The following is a 9161-nucleotide window of genomic DNA, read 5'->3' on the forward strand; positions in this document are numbered from 1 at the left end:
AAACATTATTAAGAAAATTCCAGTCTGCCTATTCAGTATTTGTGCCACGACATCCTGCAGACACTTGGAATCTTGTACAGTAATAATTGCGTCATTATCCTATACTTTTCTCCACGGGCACAGGCATTCTTTCTTGCAGTGTGTGTCTGAGTATGAGCCAATGTTAGTCCTCAAGACCCAGTGTATGAGTGGAGTTTGCTCATCCCACACCGTAGTGATGATTCTACTAATTACAAGGTGTCAGTCAGCTGTCTTTCCCCACATCCTATGCCTAGTGTGTCATACATCACTCCAGATGACTGGAGTCCACGCCACAATGTCCAGCTCTACCTGGCTTTTCATACAGATGTGGTGAAAAGCGCCAAACTCCCTGTCTCTGCTCCCCTTCAAGGACACGTCTCAGCTTTCCTGTCTGGGAGGTTCCTGTAGAGCTGGGGAAGGCGCTCAAACACCAAACCGTCCATTGCTGAAAAGGGAAGCTAAAATTGCCAGGATTGGGCCAACACTCTGGCATCCCTGTCAGAGGCGGCAATCACGAGGGTCGCTCTACAAGCTTTCTCAGAAATTGCTTTGAGTCACTGTGACCCAGAGTGGTTACAGTCCAAACAAGGCATCATTCAAAGGTGGGAGATGTGGTGTTTCTCCCTGCCGCTCCTGCTCTCAAGCTAGTCCCTCTCAGGCTGCCTGAACTTAAGTCCAGATTCAAGCTCTGCTCTTGGGAGAACTCAGATGGAGACATACTAACTCCATCATCTTCACCACAGATCTTCTTGTGCGACACTACTGTCATGAATCTCCGTTTTTAAACTTTCTTTTTATTTATTCTTCATGTCTCTCACACCATTCATCTCGATCCCATTCGTTTCCCATCCCTGTGTATCTGCCCTTGCAGCCACCCCTCCCAGCAGATAAAATTTAAGAGAAAAAAGAAAATAAAAAAAGGGAAAAAAAATCTTGCCATGGAAGCTGTACTGTTATAGTGTGACACAGTAAGTTACTATTAAACTCCTTTGTCCATGTATCTTTACTTGCGAGTGTTCATTACAAAGAGTCATTGGTCTGGTTTGAGGCCTCTGGTTTCTGCCACACTATTTACTGATGCTGGGCCCTTACTGGAACTCCTCTTTAGCTATCCTGGTGTTGCACTGTGTTGTGAAGATCCCGCAGTTTTGGGTCTGCAGGACTGGTTCCTTCACGTGCTCCAGCATTTCACAGATGGGATAGACATTGGTGTGGACTAACTCATAGCCCTGGTTCTGGGCCTGGGTAGTTACAGGGTCGGTCAGTCCACCAGCTGTCCTGTCTTCACCACCAGAACAATGTTCAGTGATGGAGGACAGTTAGCTGCTTCCTTCTACAGTTCAGTGGAGTGGAAACATTTATAGCTCTATGCACATATAAAAAAGAAAACAAAGGGGACACACTTTTGAAAAATTTAAGAAATATGACTCACACGGGAAAGCATGCATGATCTCTTTGACCCTTAGTGTACTGTTTTTAGTGCATGGGTTTCCTTGTATTTAACACAGGGCACATTGATACAGTGAGCACTCTCACCTTTGTTCTTAGGAGCTGTCTTTAAAGTGAAACAAATCCCGGTGGAAGAGCGAGCTCAGACAATGCCGTGAAAATGTGAGCACTGACCTTGAGTGTGCAGAGGGGGGTAAAGCCAAGAGTGGTAGACTGCGTCTGTAATGTTCCTACGGCGAGATGCGAAATGGAGACAGGAGAGTTCCAGATGCTGGTGCCCAGCCGCTTGGTGTACACAGTGGGGAACCAGGAGACCTTGTCTTAAACAAGGTGCAGACGTGGACTGGTGCTAGATGTTGTTCTCTGACTTTCACATGCACAGTACGCCGTATGTCATACACGCACCCATACTCACATATGTGAATAAATGTGCAATAGAAACTCATGTGGGCACACACGTCATACACATACACAAAATTAAAATAAAGGCAAAAGAAGAAGCAAAAACTGGGACGTGACCGAGTTGTGAGGTGACAGGTGGAGTTTGACACAGTTTTTCAAGTAGAGACAGTGCTGGAAGGAGGAACCTTGCGCTGCTCTGGCCTCACCCTTTGGCAGCTTCCAGTGACCATGCAGGTGAGTTCCCCCCATGCTGATGGGACATCAGACTTGACTGGGAAGGATGCCTGCAGTCCTATCTTAGCTTGTAATACCTACAACACCACATCTGGGATCTGGGTAGCTTTTTTTTTTTTTGAGATTTTTTTTCTCCCTTTTTTTTCACCCCCAACCCTGACTGACTTTCATTATCACAGACCACCACATCCGGTTCTGGGTAGCTTTTAAACAATGTAAGTGAATTTCTTCATTTTTCTGGTCTAGAAGCTGAGAAGTCCTAGATGAAGGTGCAGTAGATTTGGCAGAGGACCAATGCATCTCGCTGTATCCTCACTAGTGAAGCAGAGCAGGTAGCTCTCTGGGATCTCTTTTACGAGGGCCCTGATTCTATTTATTGGCTTCTGCCCTCAAGCCTCCGTACTGGTCAACGTTGCCACTTATAGCATCGTATTAGTAATCATAGTGCAAAGCACCAAGGTTGGAGGAACACACTTAGGCAAAAGCGTAGCTGCTCTGACTTGTGTCACAAGCCCAGGAACACACTGTGTTGCCTGAGACAGGGTGTGAGCATGTGACCAGAGTGCAAGGGTTTGCAGATCTAATCCGACAGGAAGCATTCTGAGTGCAGGGCTTAGGGTGCATGATAAACTGCCCAAAGGCAGAAAATGAGGCACAGGGTGGTTCCAGCACCATCTAGGTAGGTCTGGACTGAATGTGGCTGATGACCTCTCTGAGAAGTCTACCTCCACATCCCCACTGGCAACTTTCCCAGGAACGGTCATGGATGTTACTTCTCATATAATCTGAAAATGATTCTAATGGTACTGCCCACCGTGACTAAATCACCACAGTGAACGGAATAAATTTGCAATGCTCTTTTACCAGAAAAATATCACTGCTGCAGGGTGTCATTTTTTAAATAGTAGGCTTGGCTCAGAGGCTAAATTGGCCCTTCTGTCTATTTTTGAACAGCTGGTAAAATAAAGTCATTTTTTTTTTTTTTTGGTTGGGACACGGACCTGCTCAACCTTTTGCATGTTGTTTGCACCATTTTTGTGCAACAATGAAGGCTGCGTTGAAAAGTTTTCAGAGAGACCAAGTTGCCTTGTAGCTCTCAAGGGTTAAAATATTTACTCTGTGACTCGGGCAGGCACGTGCAGGGAGTAGTGCAGTCACCCGGGACTGAACTTGGTTTGGGTTGTGTTCCCCTGCTTCTAATAGTGCACTGGTGCCTAAGTCCTTGCTTGCATGCACTACACACATATATCCCTCTTGGAACAATGTGCTTAGCAACCTCAGATGTCCCCCCCTTCTCTGAAAGATAGTATAAGTTTCTCTGCTTCTAATGATGGCCAACGTTGGACAATTTCTACTCAAGCATATCACCAGTAAATCCAGCATAAAGAGTGAATGAAAGGTTTTGACTGATGATTAATTAAAGGCAAAAATATGTCTTCAATTGAACTTTTAGAAAGAATGCCCTGTTTAATGTATTATGCATGTGCACAGCTGGGTGGCAGTAAGGTTAAAATGAGACGTATTATGAGGTGGGACATGCACAGTTTGCAAAGACCTACATAACTGAAGACTGTCAATCAAAATAGAGACCCATATATATAAAACTATAGCAATCAGCAACAAACTCCTCCTCCTCTTGAACTCCTTAAAAGGAAGTCCCACCCTCAGGATCGAGCGACTCTTCCTTCTCTCTGCCCACTGCTTTCCTGCAGAGCTTTTCCTTTGGATTCTTCGATTTTGAGTAAAGTGTCCCCAACGCTTTGCTGACCTGTGTGAGCCTTTATTTTCAGTTATTCCGGTGAGAGGCCAAGAACTTGGAAACACTGACTCCTGGACCACCCATTGTGGCACTTTCTGGAGAAACTTGATTGACACCTCTCCCCCAACTCTCTGGTATTTGATAGCTGAGGGCCAGATGTGGACCACTGATTTACATCTTGGCTTTATAAAAAACCTTGAAGATGTGGATGCAAATGCGGGGTAAATCTGAATACTAATGTTCATGCGTGTCTTGCGTATGTATGCTATAGCTTCTCCTTCATGGTCAAAACCATGTCATTGTTGTTATCATGAGAGTCAGCGCCAGCAAGAAAGAGATGAAAAGGAGAGAGATACCTTCTGCTCAAGGCTGCTGCGTCATTCCTTGGAAAGCTTTGTTCTCTGGGAATCAGGCTGGGATACTCCACTTAAAAATCACGATACCAACCACATTTTATCTTAACTTTAGAAATCAACAACCACATTTAATCTGAAACTTAACCCTCTGAGGTCATGTCATTATCACTTTTATTGTATATACCTATAAGGAAAGTGAAGCCTTTAAGGTTAATTAAATATTTTTAATTAAACAAAAGTTAATTAAATTAAAGCTTTTAATTAATTAATTAAAAGGCTTAATTAAATCCTTAAGTTAGAGTCAGAGACCTGACTCAAAAAGCATTTTTTTTTTCTTTTAAGGGTGTGGGAGAAATTGTAGCTAAAAGAATACAGTTATAACTTTACATATATATGCAAAATAAATATTTGGCTATCAGAAGAGGCTGGGTTTTATTTTTGTTTTCAAGAACAGTTGTTAGGGGGCTGGAGAGATGGCTCAGCCGTTAAGAGCATTGCCTGCTCTTCCAAAAGTCCTGAGTTCAGTTCCCAGCAACCACATGGTGGCTCACAACCATCTGTGATGAGGTCTGGTACCTCTTCTGGCCTGTACATAGACAGAATATTGTATACATAATAAATAAATAATAAATAAAAAAGAACAGTTGTTAGAATTTCGGTTTTATTTTGTGCTTTACTTTTATCCTTTGCCTGTGGTCCTTCTGACTGCTGAGAGCACAGGGGTGAGCCCAGTGTCTGGTGGAGTCACTGGTCTATTTATAGAGTTTTTCAAGGAAACGTCCTCTTCTTTCCAATATTTGCTTCATGCCGGTTAACTGTTCAGCACTGAGATGTGGCTCACAAATAGTGATATGTGTGCGTGGATACTGAAATCATTTTCACTTACACAATGAACGATGCTCACTTGATTATCGAAAAATTCCTATTTCAATGTTTTTTTTTTTTTTTTACTGTAAACCAACATTTTAAATGTCTGAAATGCTTTTAAAATGAAAATTTAAAACTGAGGTCCCAAGGCATAAACATTAATGAGGTCTTGACAATGGTATATTTGTATTTATACTTTAAACTTACAGAATTATTTAGTTTTCAAATATTCAGATATAAATCCAGCGCAGCTTCAGCCGTGACTGATGGGGTGGAAAGGAAGGGACTGCACACCTTTCCTAGCTTCATCAACTGGGGAGATCAGCGTATGAGCAGATAACACAATGTAACACAGAGAGAAGGCTCCATTGTTGAAATCTGTAGAAGAATGGTGTCTTAGTCACTGTTCTGTTGCTGTGAAGAGGCACCATGTGATGTGGGAGTCCCCTCTGTATGCTGTGAATGTGTTTTGTTACCATTGACTAATAAAAATGCTACTTTGGGCTTATGGCAGGGCAGAACAGAGCAAGGCAGGAATTTCAAGAAGAGATAGAGGAGAAAAGAAGGTGGAGTCAGGAAGATGCCTTGTAGCTGCCGAAGGAACCATGTAGCTGCCCAAGGAGAGAGATGCCCTAGAAACTTACTGGTAAACCGTGAGCCTCGTGGTAAAATATAAAATAATAGAAATTGGTTAATTTAAGATGTAAGAGTTAGTTAATAAGAAGCCCAAGTTAACTCTTACATCTTAAATTAACCCATTCCTATTAAGAGTTAATAAGAAGCCTAAGCTAACTGACAGTGGTGGCACACGCCTTTAATTCCAGCACTTGGGAGGCAGAGGAAGGTGGATCTCTGAGTTTGAGGCCAGCCTAGTCTACTAGAGCTAGTTCCAGGATAGGCTTCAAAGCTACAGAGAAACCCTGTCTTGAAAACCAAAACCAAACAAACGAAAAAAGAAGCCTAAGCTATTAGCCAAACAGTGTTTTTAATTAATATAGTTTCTGTGTGATTATGTGGGTCTGAGCGGCCGGGAGATGAGAGAGCAGTCTCTGCCTACAGAAACCATGACCAAGGCAACTCTTATAAAGGGAAACATCCAACTGGGGGGTCTTGCTTACAGTTTCAGAAAGTTAGCTGGTTATCATTATGGCAGGGAGCAAGTGGCATACAGGAAGGCGTGGTGCTGGGTGCTAGGTGAGAGCTTTACTTTACATCATGATCCATGAGAAGAGAGAGACACAGAGAGAGACTGGCGCATGGGCCCTTGAAATCTCAAAGTTTATGCCCTGTGATATACTTACTCTAACAAGGCCACACCTCTTAATTTGTCCCAAATAATTCACCAACTGGAAACTCAGTATTCAGATATGAGCCTATGGGGTCACCCTCATTCGAACCACCACAAGAGCCGTGGTTACTAATCAACATGGGTAGAAGAAGAGAGGGTTGGTTGGAGATGGATGGGTAGAGAATTGGAATGAGTGGGTGGTTAGTTGTGCTTACGATGAGAAGCAGAACCGAATTTGATTGAAACATATTGAATAACTAACAAGCCAGAAATTTAAATACCGCAAACAGATGATTAAAATTGCATGTATGTTGTGGGGGAGGAAGCCCTGAGTATGTGAGGTTCTGAGCGAATATGTATTGTTGACACGGCTGTGCCCATGTCAAGGACCCTAGCTTCTGACCCATGGACAAGCCTTCTTCTCTTTTGGTTCATGTGTGGGTGGTGGTCATTCACCATCTCTCTCTCTCTCCCTGGATGTCATCTCCTAATGACTGCTCCCCTCAGAGACTGCTCATTAGATCAGCTAAGCCTGTTTCCTTGATCCAGCTGTACACCATAAACTCGGTCTCCTGGTTAAAATGTCTCTAATGACCTGCTTCCTCCTTCAGCTGTTTGTAGTAGGCTTGCCTCTCTCTTTGACTCTATATATTAAACACACTGAGCTTCTGGGTTGCTGAGATTTTTTTTTCTATTCGAGAGCCCAGGCCACCCAAACCTAGCATTTCTGTGAGTCCATGCATTTTTTTTTCTTTTTTCTTTGTTTTCTTGCTGCCCCAGTCGGGTTAGTTCCTGGATCCATGGTGGGTGCAACATGCAATCTTTCATGAGGAATGCAGCTGTGATGAGGGCTTGTTTAGAAGACACAAAGTTTTGTGTTCATTCCCAAGTTCAAACCTGGCAAGGTGGCACATGTCTCTAATTCTAATACTTGGTAGGTAGAGGAGCTAGGATCAGAAATTCAAGGCCATTGTCTGGTATGTGGAACCTGTGGGTTGAGGTCAGCATTGAATATATGAGAACCTCTCTTTCCCTCTTTCTTTTTTTAGATAGATAAATTGTCAATATTGTATGACGCAAAAATGGAGAGGAGCTCTGAAAAGCCTCCTGAATGGAGGGACCTCTAAGCAGAGATTTAAAGAATCAAAACCCATCATAGACAAGGCAGTGAAGGCTAGGGCTCTGGTGTAGAACCATGTACACACTACTAGCTCTGGGCAATATTGGTTATGAAGACCAAGATATGAGCGAGATCCCATGGATGTACAATCTGAGCAACTCTGTTTAGTGGCCCTGTGTGGAAGTGGGACTTAGACCCGAGGGGGATGTAAAACAAAAGAGGGAGAGGCTCCAGGAAGAGTAAGCAATAATCCTATGAAGTGGATGCTGTTATCCCTCACCCTCTGGTTTGTACATGGCATGTCGAAGGAAGTACATCAGAGAGTGTTATCTAGAGGAGGAAGTTCAGTCAGGGGAAAAGTTATCTATCTATCCCGCACCATACCTATCCTCCATTCATCCCTCCATCTCTCCATCCATCCATCCATCCATCCATCCATCCATCCATCCATCCATCCATCTATCCATGCATCCATGCATCCATGCATCCATCCATCCATCCATCCATCCATCCATCCATCCATCCATCCATCCATCCATCCCTCCCTCCATCCATCCCTCTAGCCCTCCATCCACCCACCCACCCACCCACCCATGTATCCACTACTGCACATACACACCTACCCACTTACCCTGCCCTACCGCCTACTCATCCAGATATCTCTGTCTTCTATAACACGTTGCCAGCAGGTGAGATACTTTGGACATTTAGTGTCTTCTAAGTCTCCCAAAGAATCAACAAGTTTTTCCCTGTTGCACAGATAGAATTGAAGAGACTTGGAGCTCCAACTGCTTTCAGCTGTCTTCCTCCAGAATTTGGCACACTCTTGGGGTTGAGGGAGTGCCTAGAAGCTCAGGCAATCCCAGAATTCCCACACTGAGCTATTCTTTCCTTTGCACTTGCAGTTCTACTTTGATTGATTTACCATTCGGTCCCTTCACTATTTGACTCTTTATTGTTTTATTTTACACAGATGCTTGACTGTATAGGTCACGTTGAAGCTCTGTGGGATCCGTGGTGTGTGGCGATGGCGTGTTGGCATGGGCTGCCATTTGCAGGAATCTCCTGGGACTGCTGGTGGTCTCAGGGCTCTCATAGGGAATGCCAGCAGTCACTGCTGCATTTCTAGAAATAGTTAAAGTCATGGGAAAAATCCACCGAGAAGGAGATGGCTTGTTTTCCTGATTAACTAGTTCATTTCCAGGCCCCCTTGATCCTTCTATTTTTTTCTCTTGCTTAAAAAGTTTGTATACCTAACACACATTCTTTCACAAATCAGTTGAAATGACAAAGTATGAGCAGTGAAGTTATATTTTCTTCTCAAAGTATTCTTCCTGTGTACAGCTGACTATTGTGTGCCTCACAGAAAGACCCTGGCAAGTAGGAGCCTTTCTCCCATGGACAGTAGCCAATTTTGCATTTAAAAATGTTTTTGTACCACATATTTTAACTGTTGACATGAGAATGAAAGAGTTTTATATAATTAGAGCCTGCAATGAGAGTCTGTCTACGAAGACCTGGGGGAGGGGCTCGCAAGGCCCCATCCCTAGCTGAGGAGCTGTTGGCGGTTGATGGCTGCTGGAAGAGGGAAAATGAGTTTTATTTGGGTGTGGCTTCTTGTAGGGAGCCACGTGACAGTAAATGGCTCCACACCCATGCAGTACT

The sequence above is a fragment of the Arvicola amphibius genome, chromosome 7 (assembly GCF_903992535.2).
Source record: "Arvicola amphibius chromosome 7, mArvAmp1.2, whole genome shotgun sequence".
NCBI lineage: Eukaryota > Metazoa > Chordata > Mammalia > Rodentia > Cricetidae > Arvicola > Arvicola amphibius.